Source organism: Grammomys surdaster, unplaced genomic scaffold (assembly GCF_004785775.1).
Source record: "Grammomys surdaster isolate TR1022 unplaced genomic scaffold, NIH_TR_1.0 120920, whole genome shotgun sequence".
NCBI lineage: Eukaryota > Metazoa > Chordata > Mammalia > Rodentia > Muridae > Grammomys > Grammomys surdaster.
This window is the reverse complement of record NW_021616765.1, coordinates 1-5,835: the sequence shown is the minus strand read 5'-3', so window position 1 is coordinate 5,835 and position 5,835 is coordinate 1. Positions and strand designations below refer to the sequence as shown.

Sequence of the window (5,835 nt, the reverse complement as noted above, 5' to 3'; positions counted from 1 at the left end):
CACACACACACACACACACACACACACACACACACACACACACACACGAGAGTGGCTGCTGTGGCTGCCGCCAAATCCAGCCTAGCGGTTCCCTTTGGTCGACTTCTTCGAGTCCTCGAGTCCTCTTTCTGCTTCTGCTTCTTCCTCTTGCCACCTTCTTTGAGCCCTGCTGAGGTCATAGGGGCATCCAAGTTGCCAGAAATCTTCTGTCTGTCCTGCTCTTCATCTTCCCAGTTGCTTTTAGACACAAGTTTTGACCCGACCTGCGGGTCCTAGTTATTCGTGGGGGCGAGGAGGACCACAACCTGAAAAAGAATGGGTGAGAGAGAAGAAAGGACTCAAGGAAGCAATTGCTTGTCAAGAGTCATGTATTCAAATGCAAAGCGCTTTTTTATAGTATGCTTTACAAAGGGAGGGGGTAAGAGGGGCCAGGTGGTGGAAAAGTACAGAATCTTCATGGCCTCTGTGCCCTGAAACATTTCATGGTCTACACGGTACACTGCCTTGAATTATGATCTACCTGCTATTCTTCAGAAGATATGGTACACTGCTTGAGTTATGGTCTCCCTGCTTTCCTCAGAAGATACGGTACACTGCTTGCCAAGCTGCAGGGGACATTGTGCAGGTGGGGAAAGGTAGGGGGTGAGGGTAAGGGCAAGGGTCCTGGCTTCTGGCAAAGTTTGGCCGTTAGGGCAGGCCTGGGTGGCTTCTGTGGGCGGGTGCTGACAGAAGGGGCCAGCTGGAGCTGGAGCTGGGGCTGGAGCTGGGGCTGGAGCTGGGGCCGGGGCTGGGCCTGGGAGGGGACCCCGACTGGTGCTGGGGCCGGCCAGGGGCCAGAGCTGGTGTTTGTTGGCCTCTCTGCTGGCATTCTTCTGCAAGGGCGTTCTCGTCGGGCACACCATTTATCGCCAAGGACTTTAACTGTCCATCTTCTTCAACTTCTACTCTTTCTTGACCGTTCTCGACAATTCTCTTTGTAGTGATTTTTTTGCCATTAACTATCTTAGTTGACGTTGATATTCATTTGAAGTTGCCCATTCCACTGCCGCCAAATGACGCTGAAGAGAATGAAGTGAGACCTCTGTGACCTAGTGACCCGAATGGAGTAAAGCCTGTATCAAAAGCAGGAAATCCACTTCCAAAGGAAGGAAATCCACTGAAGGCATTGAAAAATGAGCCGACACCTTGGCTTCGACTTCCTCGGGGACCTCTTCGGTTTCCAAAAAGGTCATCAAATGGGTCTTCAAAGAAGTCAAATAAAAATGGGTCCCTTCCACAAAAAAAATTCCCTGAAGACATCATCTGGGTTCCAGAATGTGAAGCCAAACTCAAATGGACTGTCAAAATGACTTCCACCTCCTCCTCCACCACCATTTAATCCTTCCTTGCCGTATTTGTCATCGATGTCCCGCTTTTTAGCATCTGATAACACTTCATAGGCCTCAGCTACTGGTTTGAATTTCCGCTCTGCTTCTTCTTTATTCTCAGGATTTTTGTCCGGGTGCTATTTAAGTGCTTGTTTTCGATATGCCTTTTTAATGTCCTCAGGTGAGGCATGTGTCTGCACGCCCAGCAGTTCATAGTAATCCACCATGGTTTTTTTTTTTTTTTTTGGTTTTTCGAGACAGGGTTTCTCTGTATAGCCCTGGCTGTCCTGGAACTCACTCTGTAGACCAGGCTGGCCTCGAACTCAGAAATCTGCCTGCCTCTGCCTCCCAAGTGCTGGGATTAAAGGCATGTGCCACCACTGTCTGGCAAATAAATTTGTCTTTTTTTGTTTTCTTTGTTTTTCAAAACAGGGTTTCTCTGTGTATCTCTGGCTGTCCTAGAACTCACTCTGTAGACAAGGCTGGCCTCGAACTCAGAAATCCACCTGCCTTTGCCTCCCAAGTGCTGGGATTAAAGGCGTGTGCCACCACTGCCCGGCTATCCATCATGTTTTAACAGACTGTTGGAACAAATCCGAGGACTTGGCGGCCAGCAAGGGTGGGGGGAAGTCAGGCTGCCAGTTTCCTCGTGGCTCTGACACAGTTGTGCTCCTAGGTACTTTTTAAAGATAGTGCAAATGGACATTTTTTTCCTGACCTCTTTCTCAGCATGCTTGCTATGGTTTATAGGCAGGCTTCCCCTGTTTGAGTGCTGGTTTTGTATCCTACTGCTTGCTCAAAGTATTTATCAGGTCTAAGGGTTTTCAGATGCAGCCTTTAATATCTTTTACATATAGAATCATACTGTTTGCAAATAGTGACAATTTGACCTTTTTTTCCCCTTCCTTACTTGTGTTTACTATATTTCTTGTATCTTGTTACTCTTCTAAGACTTCAGTCACTATTTGAGTAAGAGTGGAAAGAGTAGGTCTCCTTGGTGAATACCTGATTTTGTTGGAAATAATCATGTGTGCGTGTATGTGTGTGGACCTGTGTGTGCAGGGGCTTGTGTCTCTGTGCATGTATTGAGGTCAATGTCGGGTGAACTCTGTCTCTCTTAACCTTAAGTCTTAGTCTCTTTCTGAACCTAGAGCTTGCTGTTTCAGCTAGACTGGATCACCAGGGTACAGAGCAAGCTGCCATCCTTGGCTCTTCCTCAGTACTGGCCCGTGGCACACAAGTGAACTGCTGTTCCTCATGGTCAGGCTGCATCAAGAAGATGCTGGTAGAGTAGCCGCTCAAAACCTGTGTTTACAAACTTATTTGCCTATTTCACCCAAGGTAGCTGAAGTCACGTGCCATACCCAGACCTGAGGTTTCCTTGCTGTTTCAAAGGGTGCTGCAGAAAGAGATAGGTGTCTTCTGTCTAAATCAGACTCTTTTGTGTTTTAGCTGACTGAGTTCCATCACCACATCTACTTTTAACTTGTCTTTGAGTTACAGACAGATCTACATTACTTAGTGAGAGATGATAGATTATGTGTTGTGTAGACCTGGAGGTAGATAGCTCAGGTACCCAGCAAAGACTAACATGGATGAAAATCAAATAGGGGGAACAAATATTTTCTCCTTCTTTCTGATAATTCTGCTTTAAGGAAAAAGAAAAGCTTCTGTACATTATTCCTTAAATAGCCACAGAAATAGAACCTCAGATTTGAATTATTGGGTAACCTGTACGATAATGATACCTTGATTAGTAACAACTCTCTGCATACTATAGCATCGTGTATGCAGAAACCAAAGGTTGAAAGGGAAGCCTGCAGGTGAGGCTGTTCCACTGCTTTGTTTTAGTAAATGAAGATTTGTAGGTGGTAGTTGCCTCCATTCCTTTGCCTGTGGTACATGGCACTATAGATGTGTATTTACAATGTAGCCTAAAAATGCTCTTTCATGTTTTTAAGGAAAAGAATTTGCACAGAGGAGGTGAGGACTCATGGGTATGTAGAGGAACATGGATGCTCTTCATTCTTCCAATGTGGCCTCTTGGGGCTTTTCCAACTTCACCTGCCATGCTCCTAACATGCACTTGATTTCTTTATTCCACACATACGTACTCAATAGCTTTCTCCTCTGACTAAATGTCTCTGAAAATGGGCCAACTAGCTACATTTCTGTGGGAAGAACTAGAGTCTGTGTAGTGAGGAAACACTGTTGGGAGCTACCCTGCTTAAACATTAATGGCCTAAGTCAGCCATACATGCCTACTGACACAAAGTCTTGGTCTTTGTGGGAAAGTACTAATCCTAGAACAGATAGCTATAGATCTAGTAGACAGGTAGCCTTGGTGGGAAAGTACCAGCCTAGATAAGAACAAATAATCATAGATCTTGTGGACAGGTAGCCTTGGTGGGAAAGTATTAGCCTAGATCAGAACAAATGAACAGTAGATCTTATGAACAGGTACATGGTGACTGTTCTGCCCTGCTTCTTCTGTGAACTCTTTGCCCAGCCAATATCCTGTTCGGAAGAACATCTGTATTCCCCCTGAGATCACCGGCATGCCCCAGAAACAAAGAAGACCCTATATCATCCCCATCCTGGGCAGATGCAGCGCTAGGAGAAGCCACTGAGTTCCACTCTGGGAGTGGAGAGATCCCAGTCTGAGGTCCTGTGGGGGCAGAGCTCTTGGGTTGGGAGTCTCTGGGCCAAGGTGGCTGGTCTCAGCCTTTGGGCTCCCAATTCGCTTGGCTGGGTCACGGCTGGCTCGGCTAGCTTGTTTGAGTTGGTTGGCCTCTGTGGCTGGAAAGTAGAGGAGTCCTCAGTCTTCTGGTGGGAGATTAGGCAGTGGCTCAATGGTTGAAGGCTCCTCTATGGTTCTCCATGGCAGGCCCCAAAGATAAGAGGAAGTCCATGGTTTAAAAAGGTTTATTGTCATGGTAGAAAGTGGATGAAGCTGTACCCCATGTCCACAGGGCGGGCCTGAGGTTAAATATCTTTTGCAAGGAGGGGTCTTGGAAGGAATGCTTAATTGGCTACACCCTCTGGCCTTTAGGTATCTCATTAATATGGAGATCTCTTGAGGCTCTGCAGCCTATAGTCATGCCCTCTACCTGTGCTATGTGACCTAAGGCCACAAACCTTTCTTTGGGAGGGGCTGTGGATAAGTGAAAGGAACCAGGACCCAGGAGCAAGGCTGAACACTGACTGTCTCTTTAGGGTATTTGGAGTTCAAGGTCTGTGCTTGACCAGGTACCCAGCTGCCTCTCACAGGCCACCACTCCCCAGGTGCCCAGGCTTGTGCACTTGGAGCTATTAAAGCATCTCCCCACTAAGCTAGCTTGCTGACCCTGTGTTGGGAACAAGCAAAAGAAACTTATTCTAAGAAATATTATTTTATCAGGTTCCATTTAATCATAGGGAAAAACTAAATTCACAGTCCCAGGTCCTAGGGTTAGCTGGGGAATTCCCTTTAGCTAAACAGCTTCTGTTGTAAACAGTTGTCTGAGTCCAGCCATCTCAGGGACAACTTCTCCATCTTGCTGGCAGGGTCAAACAAGTCCATGTCCCCAGGCCTAGGAGCGAACCCCTCTCCCACTTCTCCAAATGTTTTCTTAATTGTCTGTTAACTTGTAAAGAATATAGAAATTTCTGCTATCTGAGACAACGTACATAAGTTATAAAAATATATAACCAATTGCCTGCTATGCCCTAATTACCTCCATGCAGCTGACTCAATCCTTTGTTCCCTTATCACTCTGAGCTCTGCACTTAATGTCTAGGAGAGCGAATTAAGGACCTTGAAAACAGATGCCTGGATATGGCCCAGCCTCCAACGGATACTCCCTTGTTTAATCCTTCATGTCAAAACACGCCAGTCTCCCATCAGGGACAAAGTTCAGATCCCAGACTGTCTGCCTCCCTAAGAGTGCAGAAAATAAAGCTCTCATTTTTAAGCTTCCATATCTGAAGTGAGTTTTCTTAGCTGCCTCCCCAACCCCCAAACACAACTCTTACTTATTATTCTCTAATTACTTCTTTTGAAGAACAGTTTTTAGGTTGACTGTTTTATAAAAAAGAAGCCAGGAATATGTTTGGTGGAGGCATGGTAGGGTGAGGTGGAAGGGGGCACCTCTGTGGGCCCATGTTGAGGCATCCCATCCTCCTGAGGGACCAGCCACATGATTGTATAGTATAGAATAGAGTTTATTTAGGACATGTGTTAGCATTCTGTCTAAACTCCACCTCCACAGTTACCTGGCAATAGCCAGGTATGCTCCTCCCCACAGTTACCTGGCAATAGCCAGGTAGGCCTGCCCACTATACCCCCTCCTCTCTCTCTCTTGATCTCTTGCTCTCTCTTGCCTCTTGCTTCTCCTTATCCCCATCTCTTCTCCCCTTCCCCTACTCTTTCCATGTGCTCATGGCCGGCCTCTTCTCTTCTCTTCTCTTCTCTTCTCTTCTCTTCTCT

The 5,835-nt window shown here is 46.5% G+C and overlaps 1 pseudogene; it reads right to left on the bottom strand.

Annotated features, from left to right (window-relative positions):
- Positions 1 to 81: 81 nt before the first annotated feature.
- On the bottom strand, positions 82 to 1,594 carry LOC114635997 (annotated as a pseudogene).
- Positions 1,595 to 5,835: the final 4,241 nt, after the last annotated feature.